Source organism: Myotis lucifugus, unplaced genomic scaffold (genome assembly GCF_000147115.1).
Source record: "Myotis lucifugus unplaced genomic scaffold, Myoluc2.0 scaffold_264, whole genome shotgun sequence".
In the NCBI taxonomy this organism is placed as follows: domain Eukaryota; kingdom Metazoa; phylum Chordata; class Mammalia; order Chiroptera; family Vespertilionidae; genus Myotis; species Myotis lucifugus.
In genome coordinates this window covers 1,100,674-1,118,843 of record NW_005871312.1, presented here as the reverse complement: position 1 = coordinate 1,118,843, position 18,170 = coordinate 1,100,674, and the positions used below count along the sequence as shown (strand labels likewise).

The 18,170-nt window shown below is 34.4% G+C and overlaps 1 pseudogene; it reads left to right on the top strand.

Annotated features, from left to right (window-relative positions):
• The first annotated feature begins 8,071 nt into the window (after window positions 1–8,071).
• On the top strand, window positions 8,072–11,282 carry LOC102427163 (annotated as a pseudogene).
• The last annotated feature ends 6,888 nt before the right edge of the window (window positions 11,283–18,170 follow it).

The following is an 18,170-nucleotide window of genomic DNA, read 5'->3' as shown; positions in this document are numbered from 1 at the left end:
CATGAATTCCAGTAATTAATAATCAAGATAAAAGAACAATAATTTCTCTATGCATATGAGTTGTAGTTGATCAATTTTGATACCTTACACATAGTCACAGGATTAACTTCTCTAAATCATATATAATACTTAAGTCCATATACTGAAATAAAGTTAATATTCCAGAAAAAGCATTGCAACCCATTGTCATTTTAAATTTTCTTTTGTTATTAAAACTTAATACCACAGATGTATAAATTCTTTATTAAGCATGTTTTCCTCCCAAATGAAAAGGATTACCTTCAGGACTGCTTGGATGGCTAATCCACTTAAGCTGGGTTTGGGGGCTAATCTTTTGCTTATTTTCTTGCATGTTCTATAAAGAATGCTACTTCATAGAATTATGCCAATGGATAGAATTCTAATAAATCACAGAGTAATTTCCTTTGCCTCAGTTAAGACTGAAAATATATTCTAAAACACAGTTATTTATATAAATTATGAAAATATACAGATTATATGTATCAAAGTGCATAATCAACTAAATATTCTAATGACTACACTTATAATCTAAACATAACAATATTTAAAAGGCGAATACTACCTCAATTGTCCCTTTACATCTTCTAATAGTTTTACCAATTTATTAAAGTAATAAGTTGTCTAATTGGTGCTAGGGTTCTAGTACTTTCTTAAAAAAACATGGTGTTTTTCTAAAAAATATGAACTGAATACCATGTTTTATTCTTCACATTGAGTCACATAGGATAAATTCATGACTTGTAATGTTCTTCTAAGATAAAAAGATTACAAGTGCACACATGTAAGCATATCCCTGAAAATCCATGCACAGAATGTCAGAAGTTCACATCTAAATGAGTTGTGAGATCAGGTTTGCATAATTATTAAATTACTAGAGGCCCATTGCATGAATTCATGCACAGGTGGGGTCAGGTTGGCCTGCCCTGATCGGGCCGTTGGGGGCAGGGCCAGCCGGAGGGAGGGGCCTTGGGCAGTTGATGGGCCTGCCCCGCCCCTGATCGGGGTGTGGGGTGCCAATCAGGGATGGGGCTGCCTGGGGGCTTGGGGGGCCATCCCTGCTCCCTACTCGAACTTTGTCAAACTCCCAGTCGAGGGGACAATATGCATATTACCCTTTTATTATATAGGATGATTATGAAGCTATAGTTACTAAGATAATATGTTGTTCACATGGGTAAAGGAAAACAGAGCACCATAAAATGGAGCTACTTGATTTATGGGTACTTGTTATATAGCAGAGGTGGCACTAGAGAGTAATGGAGTGTCTTCTAACAAAGATACAAAAAGCAAATGATTTGAAGATGTACTTCAAAGATAGGAACATTAATAGAAAATAATATTTCAAATATGTTTCATTTAGCCCTAACCGGTTTGGCTCAGTGGATAGAGCATTGGTCTGTAGACTGAAGGGTCCCAGGTTCGATTCTGGTCAAGGGCATATACCTCGGTTGCGGGCACATCCCCAGTAAGGAATGTGCAGGAAGCAGCTGAATTGGTGTTTCTCTCTCATCAATGTTTCTAACTCTCTATCCCTCTTCCTTCCTCTCTGTAAAAAATCAATAAAATATATTTAAAAAAATATATATGTTTCATTTCATCAGTCAACTAGAAAACATAAATTAAAACTGTAATTTTATACCGCTCATGAACTCACATCTGTTCTCCAATTCTTATAGAATGAAAACACCAGTGATGTTCAAAGATGTGAAATAACAATGCATTTACACAATTTTGGTGATGTAGTAAATTCTTAAAATTACTCTTATATTTTCTAGTAACATTGACAACAAACATATTCCAAGACCTATAAATTCCACTACCTCATAATCCACTAAGCCTTTTGCAAATATGCAACTAATCATTATAAATATTGCTCATAGGAATATTATTTTTAATTGTAAAAAATTATAAATAGCTCAAATATTCATGACCATTTGATGCATGGATTTATTTATGTGTATTTTTGCAATATAATGCTATAAAATACTAAAAATGAATGAATTATATATATATATATTTAAAAATATATATTTCAATAAAAACATGTCACAGATGAATATATTTAGTCTTAATACATATGTTTATAAAGTGTAAAGCAATACATTTAAATATATTATTTAAGCATTCAAATATTTGTGGTAAAACTATAAAGAAAAATAAGTGAATGACAAACTTTTTAACAGTGACTACATCATTTTTGAAATATAATTTTAACATATTTTTTATTTTAATGTAAAATTTATGAGTTTGTTTAGTGTATGCAATTGTACAATCATTAACACAAACTGGTTTTAGAACTCTTACATCACTCCATAAAGAATTTTTGTGATCTCCACAGTGAAACCATGCTCAGAACCACAGTCCAAGGAAACGAATATTTTATTATATATCTACTAGAGGCCCAGTGCACAAAATTCGTGCATGGAGGGGGAGTTCTTTAGCCCAGCCGCACCCTCTCCAATTTGGGACCCCTCGGACATCCCTCTCACAATCAGAGACAACTGGCTCCTAACCACTCACCTGCCTGACTGCCTGATTGCCCCTAACCCCTCTGCGTGCCTGCCTGATCACCTCTAACCCCTCTGCCTGCCAGCCTGATCGCCCCTACCTTGCCCCCTGCCAGCCTGATCACCCCTACCTTGACCCCCTGCCAGCCTGATCACCCCTACCTTGCCCCATATTGGCCTGATCTACCTTGCCCCCCTGCCAACCTGATCACTCCTACCTTGCCCCCCTGGTGGCCTGATCACCCCAACCTTGCCCCCTGGTGGCCTGATAACCCCTACCTTGCCCCACTGCCTGCCTGATAGCCCCTAACCGCTCTGCCTGCCTGCCTGCCTGATCACACCTAACTGCCTCTGCCTGCCTTCCTGATCACCCATAACTGCCTTCCCCGGCAAGTCTGATCTCACCCCTAACTGCTCTCCCCTGCCAGCCTGATCACTCCTAACTGCATCTGCCTACCTGATCACCCCTAACTGACCTTCCCTGCCGGCCTGATCTTGCCCCCAGTGGCCCTCCCCTGCCAGCCTGATCACCCCTAACTGCCTCTGCCTTGGCCCCCACCTCCATGGCTTTGTCCAGAAGGAAATCGGATGTCTGGAAGATGGCCGGTCGACCCAGTCTAATAAGCATATTACCCTTTTATTAGTATGGATAGATTATATAGGATAGGATTGCTTAAATGGGTGGTGAGCCTTTTTCAGCAGGAGGAGATGCTCTTGGCAGACAAAAACACATAATCCCTATATCTGGATTGATAGCCAGCCATATGCCCTATACTGCCAAACTGGTCATTAAAAAATTGAATCACTTTCTTACACCTTACACCAAACAGTTGTTGCCCTTAAAATCCCTCTTCAGCCCTCACCTTAGGTTCTGCCTTCGTAGTTCACCCAGATTTGGTTCTGATTAGTCGGTTTCTATGCCAGTCAGTGTCAAAAGCCCAGCCTCCTAGGCAGCCATTGGATCCTCGCAATTCACCCAGATTTGGTTCTGATCGGTCAGTGTCTATGACAGTCAGCATCTCCGGGCCTATCTATGGGCCTGATCATAGAGGCGGGGCTGATCAGCAGCCGCTCCAGGCTGCTGGGGAGTGGGCTGAACTGCTGACCTCTGGGAGAGAGAGAGAGGCTTGGCTGCTGCTGCTGATCAACCCCGACTCTCTCTCTCTCCGAGAGGTCAGCACTTCAGCCTGCTCGCCTGCTGCATGTGCAGCCTGCCATTCGGTTGAGCCTTTGGTCGTTTGGGATGTTACAGCACTGGCTTTTTATATATATATAGATAGTATTGTCTTTCCTTGAAATTATATATAAATTACACATAAATTGTGTCATACAATATGTTTGATTTTTTGCCGAGTTTCTGTCACTTAGAATGATGTTTTTGAGATCCATCCATGCTATTGTGCTTATCAGTGGTCCATTCCTTTTCATGCTGTGTTGTATTCCATTTTAATAGAGGTTGCATTGGCTCTACAGATCAATTTTGAGATAATTACAACTTAACAATATTTAGACTTCAAATTCATGAATATAATTTATCTCTCTATTTGTTTAGGTCTTTTTTTCTCTCAGCAATGTTTGTTGACTTTATTGTAGAGATCTTGATGCCATTTGTTAAATTTTCTTATATATTTTTGTGATACTATTATTCAAGTGAATTAATTTTTTATTTTAATTTGATGTTTACTATTATATTTACATACAACAGGTTTTTACATATTTATTTTGTATCATGTGACTTTGCTTGACTCATTTTTTAGTTCTAATATCATTTTTTATAGTTTCTTTAAAATATTTTCTGTACAAGATTGCATTATTTGGGAATAAGGCAGATTTTACTTCCAATTTTTATTCTTTTAATTTATTTTTATTGCATTATATGCTAGCTAGATAGTTTAGCATAATGTTGAACAGGAATGGTGAAAGAAGAAACCCTGAACTTCTTTTCCATCTTAGGGGGAAAGTATTCAGTCTTTCACAATTAAGTATGATGTTAGCTTTAGCATTTTTGTAGGTGCCCTGTCTGAGATTAAGTTTTTTGAGAGTTTTTATCTTAAATATAAATTATATTTTGTCAAATGCTCTAAACTTATTGGTATGATTACATGCTTTATTACTTTATTCTCTAAAAATGGCACATTATATTTATGCTTACTTTTGATGCTCTACGCTTTATTATGATTCAATGATTTCTGTGATTGTTTCTATAAAAAGTTTATTATCACTTCCAGAACATGATTGGAATTGATTATCTTTTTATGGAAATCTACTCTTCCCAAATTCATTAAATAATCAAGGAATCAGTGAAGACTACATTTACCATCCCTGATTGTTTTATTTTTATAACAAATTGTACATTTATATATGTGAGTGTAAAATATGTTTATACATAATATTAAATTATATCTATTGCTTTTCTACAGTAAATATCACAATTTTTTCTTCCAATCCTAACAATAACATGCAAGGGGGAAAATGTGGTTTAATATATAGTATGAATTTCAGTAATATTTTTATCCATTTGCTGGCACTTTTAATGGGCACAGCAATGTTACTAAATCCCAGAATCTCCTCTTTAATTATAAACTTGTCATAAGGACTTTTTCCTATGTATGTAAACACAAAAACAAAATTTAACAAGATAACAATTGAGGAGGGGTGGGAAAACAGTTGTATTCTGTATTACAATAAGCATTCCATTAAGGAATATAAGTATTTAAATAAATATGTAAATAAAACATTTGCACTAAAAATAAATAAATATGGCACATTATATTAATTGAATTTTTGATATTAACCTTATCTTGTATTCTTGTATTATACTTGGTTAGAGTACGTTATTTTTATATATTGTTGACTTTATTTGTGAATCTTTTGATGAATGTTGGTTTGTAGTTTCCTTTCCTTGTGCACTAAATTTCTAGCTTTGGTGTCAGAGTAATACTGACCTTTGATTGGGCATTAATTTTTTATTTAATTTTTTAAATTAACCATAATAAAAAAAAATGAGCCATGGTAAGAAAAGGTACTTTTAAGCAAACAGGTTAACTAAATAAGCTTTGATTAATTAAAAAAAATAAATGGGATGACTACTTAGAATGGGATATTATAAAAACAAAGCAATTAAATTAAAAGAAAACGGACTGGAAAATAACAATATGGACCAATAAATGGAGATGCATGGAATTAAAATACTCTAAGGTTTTGCTTCCTGGTTGCCAGCATTTTCTCAGCAGGCCCTTGCAGTGCAAAGTAATTCTCTAGCGTCTGCATGAACAGCCTCTACAGTGTCCTGCCTGCCCAACAGTATTCAGTGGCCATCAGCTTCTGCAGTCACCCTAATTTGGATGGCCTATTAGTTTCCTAGAGTTGCCATAACAAAATATCACAGATTAGTAAAAGAAATTTCACAGTTCTGGAGGCTAAAAGTCAGCAGCCCATATTCCCTCTGAAATCTACAGGGTCAACTCTTTCCTTGACTTTTCTAGTTTCTCATGTTATCTGGCAATTTATTGCATTCTTTCGCCTTTAATGCATCACTCCAATCTCTGTCTTCATTGTCACATGGCCATCTTCTTCATGTATGTCTCTGTTCTTCATATGCCAGTCTTCTTTTTCTGTCTCTCCCCTGTTCTTATAAGGACCCCAATCTTATTAAATTAAAGGCCCACCCTTCTCATTATGGCCTCATTAACTAATTATATCTGCAATTTATATCTACTATTTCCAAGTAAGTTCATATTCACAGGATTTGGGTGTTAGGTCATCAATATATCCTTTTGGAAAACACAATTTAGTTCATAACAGGTGGTGCTTTCAGTGAAACACTCCCCAAAATGACTTTCTCTGATACCCTCAAGGGCAGAATTCTGACAAATTTCAGAAGATCAATTTGTAGCAAATTTCATCAGTGTGGCACCACACTGACTTCTCTGCCTTTTGCTGAGAATCAGGTCCTCTCCTACGGAGTCTAAGTATGTATACAAAGTAGAGTCTCTTCTTTTGACACTCTCTCTTATCCTTAAGTATAGTAGCTAATATATATTAAAATATATTTTATGTGATATGATTATAGGACATCTGACATGAAAAATTACATTTGCTATTCCTATATTCTTTGAAGTTCTATTTACTTTCTACTAGCCAATCTCTTGTAATTCTAATTTCCTGTTAACTATTGTTTACATTAAGCTTTCCCTGTTCAAATTACAGTTTTCTCTTTTCCTATTGTAAACAAACTTATATAAAACTAAAGTAACATAAATGAAAATATAACTTCTAAATAATAAAAATGGAAATGGGAATGCAGAAATATCTTTAGCACGTTAAACAAAGGCAGCAGAACACAAGAAAGGAAACAAATACACAGTTTTATATACTGAGATGTTTAAGATGGCAGAAATAAAATCAAGAAAGTCAGTAATGGCAATAGATGTAAATATTAAAATCACCTAAAAAAGACAAAAATTGTATTAGAATAAAAAATAGAATAATCAAACCAACACAAACCAGGTATTTATTTTCTATAGGATACATCTCAATTAAAAATAATTTCAAAATATAGGATAAGAAAATATAACTCAGGAAAAAGTATCTAAACAAAAGATAGTGTAGTAAATTTAATCATTTTATTACCAAGATAAAATAATAATTACATTATATGTATGAAACAATATAACATCAAGCATATACATTCCAATCCTATAATGAAAAGAAGAAATTGACAAGTCCATAAATACAGTAGCACTCCTCTCCTCTCACCAACTGACACATCAAGTAAGACAGAAGTTGTTAACCATGTATTTTATTAAAATATAATATATACCTGGAAAGCTTTAATTTTCATAAGTGAGCATCTCAATAAATTCTTACAAATTGAACACATTTTTATAAACACTATCTGAACCAAGTTGTTGAATACTATGAACACACCTGAAGGGGATTTCTTGTATGACTAACTGCCCCACGAAGATGACCACTACCCTGATCTTTATGAGCATAGATAATTTTATGTAAGAGTATATGCAAGTGAAGGGATTAAGGCAAAAGAACAAACAAAACAACAACAAAAAATAACTCATAGACAGCAGCATGTGATTACCAGAAGGGTTAAGGGGTGTGGGGAGGTAGAAGACGCTATAGGGTGAATAAATTGTGATGGAAGGACACTTTACTTTGCGTGGAGAACATATAATACAATATACAGATAGTATCTATAATAATAAAAGCATAATATGCTAATTATATCAGACATCCTTCTGGATGTCCTTCCTTCCAGACAAAGCCATGGCAGACAGGGGCCAAGGCCCTTGCATGAATTTCGTGCATTAGGCCGCTAGTATTAAAGAATTGTACACCTGAAACCTATATGATTTTATTAATAGGTGTCTCCTTAATAAATTCAATAAAAAATAGACTATATGTAGGTTTACTTCCTCACTATCCTGTCTGGCTGCCCACTGCCCATTACTCCTTGACTGTGACCTCAACCTCAGGCAGTTGCCTTCCCAGGTGTTCACTGTGGTGTAAAGGCAGAAGCTCTCCAGATGTCTTCTAGCAATGACTATATTTTTATCGCAGTGTCACAAAAAATACCAATGGCATCCCTGAGGACCACCAACAACCTGAAGATGTTTACTAAAGCAGCTGTTAAGTTTTCATAACATCTGCTATGGAGTGAAAGTGAAAAGTGACTTTCTAGTTGTTCAAAAAATAACTGATAAAGAAATACTAATGAATATCAGTGGGATTATGAGACCTGACTTCAATGCCACTCTGGGACCCACAGGTGAAGGCAAATCTTTGTTGTTGGATGTCTTAGCTGTAAGAAAAGATCCACGGGGATTATCTGGAGATGTTGAGATAAATGAAGCACCATACCTTGACTTGCCATTTTCAAATGTAATTCAGGCTATGTGGTACAAGATGATGTTGTGATGGGAACTCTAACAGTAAGAGAAAATTTATAGTTCTCAGCAGTTCTTCAGCTTCTAACAACAATGATGAATCATGATGAAAATGAATGGATAAACATGGTCATTCCACACTTTGGTCTGGCCAAAGTGTCAGATCCCATGGTTGGAACTCAGGTTATCCATGGTGTGTATGGAGGAGAAAGAGAAAGGGCTAGTATTTGAATGGACCTTATTACCAGTCCATCCATCTTGATCCTGAAGGAATCCCCAACTGGCTTAGACTCAAGCTCATGAAATCCTATCCTTTTGCCCGTGGAGAGGGTACCTAAACAAGGACAAACCATCATCTTTTCCAATTTATCCACCTTGCTTTTCTCTCTTCAAGTTTTTGATAGACTCACTTCATTGGCCTCAGGAAAATTAATGTTTCATTGGCCTGCTCAGGAGGCATTGGGGTACTTTGCATCAGCTGGTTGTCATTGTAAGCCCTATAATAACCCTTCTTCCTGGATATCATTAATGGAGACTCTTCTGCTGTGGTATTAAGCAGAGAGGACGAAGATGGTAAAACCAAGAAGAGCCTTCCAAGAAAGATACACCACTCATAGAAAAATTAGCTGAGTTTTATTTCAACTCTTCCTTCTTCAGAGAAAGAGAGATTGAGTTAGATTAATTCTCAAGGGTTCAAAAAAGAAGATGAGTGTAGTCGTCAAGGAGATCACCTATGCCACTTTCTTCTGTCATCAACTCATGGATTTTCAAGAGTTTGTTAAAAAACATACTGTGTAAGCCCCAGGCCTCTGTAGCTCAGATAATTGTAATAATATTCCTAGGACTGGTTATAGGTACCGTTTTCTGTCATATAAAAGTGAATTTATGGAATCCAGAATAGATCTAGGGTACTCTTCTTCCTGACTTGCCAGTGTTTCAGCAATATATCATCCGTGGAGATCCTCATGGTTGAGAAGAAGCTCTTTATACAAGAATATATCAGTAGATACTACAGAGTTTCATCTTATTTCTTTGGAAACTGTTATCTGATTTACTACCCATGAGTATTATATTTACTTGTATAACATATTTCTTGTTAGGATTGAAACCAATGAAGGCCTTCTTTATTATATTTCTAATAATTCTTTATTGTTGAAAGTATTACGTATGTCCCATTTTATTCCCCCACTGACACCCTCTAGCTCACCCCTGCCCTGCTTCCCACTTCAGACCTTCAGCAGCAGCATATTGTCTGTGCCCATGGGTTATGCATATATGTATACAAAGCCCTTGGTTGATTACCTCCCACCCATCCACCTTCCCTCTAAAATTCCATACTATGTTCCATGCTTCCATGTCTCTGGATCCACTCTGTTCATGAGTTTATTTTGTTAATTAAATTCCACATATGAGTTTGATTATGTGATACTTTTCTTCCTCTGACTGACATATTTCACTTAGCATGATACTCTCCAGGTCCCTCCATGCTGTCTCAGATGGTAAGATATTCTTCTTTTTTACTTCTGCATAGTATTCCATGGTATAAATGTACCACAGCTTTTTTTATCTACTGATGGGCACTTGGGCTGTTTTCAGATCTTAACTATGGTAGATTGTGCTGCTGTGAACATAGGGATGCATACATTCTTTCTGATTGGTGCTTTGAGTTTCTTAATGTATATTCCTAGAAGTGGGATCACTGAATCAAATGGCAGTTCCATATTTAATCTTTTGAGGAAACTCCATACTGTTTTCCATAATGGTTGCACCAGTCTGCATTCCCACCAGCAGTGTACTAGGGTTCCCTTTTATCCACATCCTTGCCAGGACTTGTCATTTGTTGATTTGTTGATGGTAGCCATTCTGACAGGTTTTAGATGGTACCTCATTGTCATTTTGATTTGCATCTCTCTGATGATTAGTGAATTTGAGCATTTTTTTCATCTGTCCCTTAGCCATCCGTATGTCCTCTTTGGATAAGTGTCTATTTAGGTCCTTTGCCCATTTTTTAATTGGGTTATTTGTCTTCCTTTTGTTAAGTTGTATGAGTTCCTTATATATTTTGGATATTAACCCTTTATCAGATGTATCAGCGCAAATATGTTCTCCCATACAGTGGGCTATCTTTTTGTTTTGTTGTTGGATTATTTTGCAGTGCAGAAGCTTTTTTTATTTTGATGTAGTACCATTGGTTTATTTTCTCCTTAGTTTCCTTTGCCTTAGGAGGTGTATATGTTTATTGATTTCAGAGGAAGGGAGAGGGAGAGAGAGATAGAAACATCAATGATGAGAGAGAATCATTGATAGGCTGCCTCCTGCAAGCCCCACACCTGAGCATATGGCCTGACTGGGAATTGAACCATGACCTCCTGGTCCATAGGTCAACACTCAACCACTGAGTCATGCCAGTCAGCCAATCATGTTTACCTTTTTGATGGTGGCTTATACAGCCAGTTCTATGGCACTGGCTATAGAAACCGGTCAAATGTAGTATTCATAGCAATACTTTGTGTGGTGACCATCTTTTTTGTGTTTATGATAATTTTTTCAGGGCCATTGGTCAATCTCACAACCATTGTTCCTTGGCTGTCATGGCTTTGTACTTCAGCATTCCTGAATATAACTATGTGGCTTTGCAGCATCATACATTTTGGGGACAAAACTTTTGCTCAGGACTCAATGTAACAGCAAACAATACCTGTAACTTTGAATATGTACTGGTGAAAACATTTTGATAACACAGGCCATCGATCTTTCACCTTGAAACTTGTGGAAGAATCATATAACTTTGGCATGCATGACTGTTATCTGCCTTACAATTGCCTACCTAAAGTTGTTAATTTCTTTTTAAAAAATCTTAAATTTCTCTCTGATTTACTTGATTTATCAACCTATCAAAAATGAAGCACTGTGATTTAAGTAAGATCAAAATGAACATATGTAAAACAAGCAAAACATCTATGCTTGCATAAATCATTTATGTATAAATGAATTATGAAGTACACAGTGTTTTATTCTTTTGTTTCTGGCTTCTTTGGCTCAATATTACACTTTGAAACCCACCTATATTTTTGCAAGTACTTGTAGCTCATTTATTTTTATTACTTTACAATATTACATTGCATAAATGTTATAGTGATTTATCCATCTTAGTCTTGAAAAAAAATGTGTGTGGTTCCCAGAGCTGTGTTCTTAAAACTATCATATACATATATGATATAAATGTGTTTCTTTAGGAAAACACATGTGGGCATGCTGTTGAATCTATACCTGGTAATCATGTTGCTGGGCCATAAGGTAAGCAGATGCTCAACTTTAGGAGACAATGCCAGAGAGTTCTGAGAGCTCAAATTGACACATTTCCTTGTCAACAGTGGTATTTTTTGGTCTTAATTTAGTAATTAATTTAAAGTGGTTTCAAATTGTGCTTTTATTTGCATTCTTGTGATCACTAATGAAGAAGAGCATATATATATTCTAAATTTGAATGTCCCATTTTGTGAAGTGTCTGTTCAAGTATTTTGCTATTTTTTACTAATATATACAATTTTTTCTTCTTAAATGCATGGGTTCTATATATTCCTCACATAAAACATTTTTCTTAGTGTTATTCATGAATAGAAGTTGCTAACTTTAATATAATTCACCATATTTTTATTTTTCTTTATATTTAATACTTTTGCTTCCTATTTAAGAAAATTGACAAGCCAAAATCACTGATATATTTGTCTTATAAAAGGCTTGTTTATTATTTTACCTTTTCACACTTAGATCCACAGTCCATATGGAATTTATTTATTTATGTTGTGAATTGGTGGTCAATATACATATTCATATTACTATCAAATTGGTACAGTTCCTTTTATTGAAAACAAAATCCATAACTCCTTTTAATGCTAGTATTATAATTGTCACAAGTCAGCCTTCCTTTGGTAAATTTATATAGTCTCTCAATTCCACTAATCAGATTGTATATCCTTTCACCAATGCCACCCCAATGTATATTTATTCCTATAGCTTTATAGTTCATCTAGATGCCTGGTACAGTTGATATTGGCCCTTCATTTGACCCCCACATTAAATAAGCTTGATCAAATATATTCATTCCTACATCCAAACATTGTTATGCACTTTAAATACACAGGAAAAATTATTTTTAAGAGCATCAAGTACAGGTTTAAAGAAAATTTACCAGGAATTCCAATAGACTGTATCATGTGTCATACAGAACATTTATCTGAATGCAGTTCAATAAAGTTTTAAAGTAGTAACAAAAAGAAAACAAAATTTATTTTGCAGACTTTTAACCACAAGATTAAATATTTATGATGTAGAACATATTTTAAGAATGCATGAGGTTGAATAATAAAGGGAATAAATAACCAAAGGTGTAATTATGCATTAAAGCAGTAGTGGTACTTAGAGATACATATACATATCACATAAGTAAAATGTGGGGGAAAAAGAGAGGGGAGGAGAGAGATGTATTTAATTTAAATGAGAATTAAAATAACTAAGTTCAAGTAATATTAAGGACAAATAAAGCCCAAAGTAGCTATAACATTTTAGAAAACCAAGAATCATTAGTGAAGATAAGAACAATCAGAAACAGATTGTTTGGTTCATGGAATCTTCAAAGACTCCAATGCAGTGTTTGCTATTAGCCCCACTTTACAGAATAAAAATCTGACCCTCCCAAAGTGTATTAAAAACACTTGATTCAAGTAGCAAATGTAGGATCTGGAGTCAAAACCCAGCTTTACAACAAAAGTTCTTATCACTAAGTAGAAATTCCTGAAAAAATGAAAAAAGCAAATGAAGTGTACAGTAATACATAGAATAAGCAAATAAATACAAAGTATCAAGTACTGTTTATCTGAAAGATGCAAAGATATCATTTTTGAAGTAAATTATATTGTTATCCCAAGCCACAAAAAAATTCAGAAGTCAAAGTAGCTATTTTAATGAAGGAAATTTAAGGTCAAACATAAATGAAGTGTTCAGGAGTACATGTGCTAAGGTGAAGTCTAGTCTAATCACTTACCTGCTGTCGCCAATAACTAGATTTCTCTCTTGATCTCTGCTCTGCCTTTTACTTTCCAAAATGTTTGGTCCCTTGGGCTTTTGTTGAAAGGAAAACACCTGTAGCTGATCTAGACCTCAAATTTTTCGGGTAGAGGGTGAGAGTTGGAGGTGAACCATGTGACAAGCTGATAGAGTAGAGTTTAGATTGCTGGAGTAAACTTTAAGAGCCAGGGGTGAATATTATCAAATATTTAATATCTCTGAGCAGTGATTGGGCTGAATTATCTTTCCCCTTTGCTCAAAAGATGAGTCTATCCTTTCATGGCATTATTAGGATTATGTATGCTTGGAAGCACCCAACAAAATCAATTACATGTAATACACTTTCTTAATTGAAAAAAATGTTACTAATTTGCTCTAGATAACTGGACAAACTCTGGACATACAGAACCTGATTGGATAATCTTTAAGATAAATTATTATTTAAAAATTTGGTGGTTTAATATTTTACTGAAGTATTATTTATTTTTATAACTACTAACAAAGTGGTTTTCTTCAGGACAATAGTAACTAGTAGTGGATTTTTAGATTTTTTTTTCACATTTTGTATGTATGTTTATATATATGTAAAATATTAAAACCAGCAAATAACTTTAAATTTACATAAAGTAAGGAGCTTTAAAACCATAATAGATTAGCAAAAATTAAAATTTAACATTGAAAAATGATGCTATATGTTAGCAATCATAACTTAAACACCAAATTCAATATAATTCATTGTATTAACAGCTTGAATATTTGGCAGTGTAGCAAGGTTTTTATCACACGTGAAGTATAGGAAAAACCCTTAGAAACATGCTTATATACAAAGTTTATCAGTGGTAAATAAAAACACATTAAGTCTGTATTTGAGTGTGGTTTTTAAAATATAACTGATCATTTTGTTTATATTTTAGAATCATATTTCAATTTTATTTTAAATGACTGAAAAGAATCCCTGGACCCAATTCCAAAGTGTGTATAGAGGCTTCCTCATATCAATAAACATTCCCAAACATGAAAATTTACCTCAATTCTGACACTACCCAGAGGTAAGTCAGATTCCCTAGGAAAAGGGCTCAGTCCCACATGCTCCCCCTGTACATCCATCATAATTGACCAGTCATTGGCCGTTGAAAATTGATTCCATCACAAGCCCCTTCCTCCCTCCTCCCAAAATTAGTGGGTGGGACTGGATTGGTTCTCCTGGCAACCGGCCCCGACCTTTGTATGTGATCCAAAGGTCATTTCATTAACATAACAAAATATATTTTTATCACTCTCAATGTTCAAAAACATCCAAGCTTCTAATTGGACATCTGCAATATTATCATTATTATCTAACCAGCTGACATCACCATTACTTAACAAGTTTAATTTTGGAAGGTGATGGTTAAAAAACAAAAAAACTAGTAAAAGTAAGTGTTATCAATGAAGATTCTTCTCTTTTGGAAGAATTCATCCTCCCACAAAAATGGTAGCTGGAGAAATATCAGAGCAGTGCACAGAGAGGTAAACATACTTTGGGGTGAATACATGTAAAACATCTCCATGGTTGGCCTTCTCTGAACATAAAATCTTCTGATAGGGATGATGATATTTAACCAAATATGTAAACATTAATAATTAATTTCAGATAGAATACTATGATATAACAAACATATAAAACATTGTGTAAAGGTCCTTTTGCAAAGAAAGCAAGCTTGTAAATATTTTCCTGAAAAGTTAGACTGAAATTGAATGTCTATCATGTGTATATTTATAGCAGCCAATATATAATTATCAGGCAGCTACTAACAAACAAAATAAACCAGTTCTTTGTGGATTGCAGGGACTAGAATAGAAATTAAAACAAGTGCCAAGATCCTATAGATGTTGAGTGATATGCATATCTGTATTTAAGTATAAATCATTGATATATAAACATTAAGTAATAGTGAAGAACAATCTCTCTCTCTCTCTCTCAACACACACACACACACACACACACACACATGCACATCGTGTACACACACACACATACAACATGTTTCTTTGGAAATCTAAGTATTGCAAAGAACTTAATCTAATCAGTCACATAAAAGCAAATTCTACATCTATTTTCCCAAATGGAATGGACAGTTTTGTTCATTCAGCTTATAAGAATCTATCCTTAATGTAAATGAAGAAAACAGTTACATTAGAAGACAATTCTGAACTATTTGTTCAGAATATGACATATAGAAATTCATAGTATTTAGATAGTTTCAATAAATAAAATTAGAATTAATGTTAAAGAGAATGACTTTCAGCATCAAAATTCTTAAAGAGATTCTCCTCATTATATCTATTTTTATTTTAACTCACACTTTCTCTTCTATAGGCCATTGGTGTATATTTGTTAGAGATTTGCTTAAATATTTTCTTTAAAATATTATGATGGGGAATTCAAAATAAAAATATAAAATTTAATCCAAATGTACCTTAGGTTATGACATAGCCAAAGATCATTAAAAATTCTAGTCACTAAGAAAGCTATAAAAATAGAACTATCCACAGTCCTTGTCTTATGTAAAGTTGCAAATTTATTTTATTGTGTGAAAAAACACATTAAATTCCTCTTCATTACTTGAAACCATTTGAGTATACGCTTTTTTATAATTATACAGATGACTGAATTTGTGATGCTAATTCAAGCATACAATAATAGCAACAGTAAATAAATTCAGTAGGCAAAAGAATAAAATTATCAAGGGCAAATGTTAGAATTCAGTCAATCAACTTTATAATATTGATTATGAGAAAACAATGATAGTGGGGTAAAGAAATACTTCATAAGGTTATATTCAGAAGGCTATATACCAAAAATGATTACCTTTTAGGTACACACCACCATAAATCAACTAGAATACACATTATAGTATACTTCAGAAAAGGTTAAAATGTGTTAAGACAAAAATATTTTTTTGTGTGCTAAAAAGAAAGAAGAGAAAGAAACTGGCCTGATAAAGATGGAGCCATACAGAAGAAAATGTTTTCTCTCTCCTGTCATAATTTTCTGAAACTTTTTCTATGAGCGCCATAGAACATATCCTTAAAAACACTACACATTATTATTATCCTTACGTTTCACTTTTTAAAATGTGATTTCTTTTCATAATATTCATTTTTTATTAAGTAGGGCTTGAAAGTCATGACATATGTGCTTTTCTCCTCTACCTTAGGAATGTGCACATTTCTAATTGGATTGATCATAACATTGTTTAATAATGTGCATGATAATGATAATCCCAAAACACTCAATACAGAAATTTAGCCAATCAGTCCGTATGAGTTGATTGACAAGGTCACATAAGCACTTAACCTAAACTGCTTGATTTTACTATTAAATCAGTCTGTCTCTCCAAGTACTGCATATTGTATGCTCTAGTGCTAAGCTCATATCCCATCTTTGTAGCTCAATACTTTCTTTTAATAGGTGTGCAATACAAATTTATTTATAATAAAGGTATAGAAGGAATGGGCTAGGGTTCAACAACAGCTATGTTGTTTTGTGTTATATATATATATTTTAACTCAAATATTCATTATTGCTGGCCACCAAAGTTTCTCTTCAGAGAACTGGTAGAATTGTACATTCCCATGCTTTTGAAATAAAACTTAGACAAGATTTGTCTGGTGCAGTGGTTTTCAAACTTTATTATGCATCTGAATCTACTGAAGGGTTTGCTAAAACATAGATTGCTAGGCCTCAATTCGGTATATAGATAACCAAATAAATCCATGATCCTCATTACTTAGGAACTTGTTAGAAATGTTTAGAGTATTTCTAACTGGCAGTTTAACTACTCAGAGTATTTAAACCCAGAACTTAATTCTGAAGATAGGTCCAGAAATTTTGCATTTCCAAATTTCTAGGTGATAGTGATATTTCTGGTCTAGGGAACACACATTTAAAATCACAGTTCAGCCCTGGCTGGTGTGGCAAAGTGGATAGAGCATCAGCCTGTGGACTGAAGGATTCGGGTTCAATTCCATTCAAGGACACATGTCAGGGTTGCAGGCTCGATCCCCAGTAGAGTGTGTGCAGGAGACAGCTGATCAATGATTCTCTCTCATCATTGACATTTCTAACTCTCTCTCCCTCTCCTTTCCTCTCTGAAATCAATAAAAAATTTAAATAATAAAGTCAAATAAAATAAAATCACAGTTCAATGAAATGTGAGTGCAAAAGACTGAAATTTTAAGAACTTTTCAAATCTATCTCTCTCTCTCTCTCTCTCTCTCTCTCTCTCTCTCTCTCTCTCTCTCTCTCTCTTTTCCCATCCACCATGAAAACCTGCAACATCCACATACTTCTCTGGTAGCCTGGATTCGAGATTTAGGAGACATGAAGGCAAACACAGGCCATGGAATACATATAGTACACATGTAACATGAGGGAAAAATAAACCTTATTGCTTCAAGTAACTAAGATTTTTCAGGTGGTTGGTTTCCGTAGCATGCATAACCTACCCAATTTCACAGAAAAATGTGCTGTACAATTTTTCAACATCAACATGTTTCTTTAATAAATATCTGATTATAAAGTGAAGAAAATAATTTTTATATCTTCCCTTGATTGTCTCAGAATTAAATTTGCACTCATTTCTTTATATTAGCTAGATTAAACCACTTTCCATCCCGGTTTTCAAGT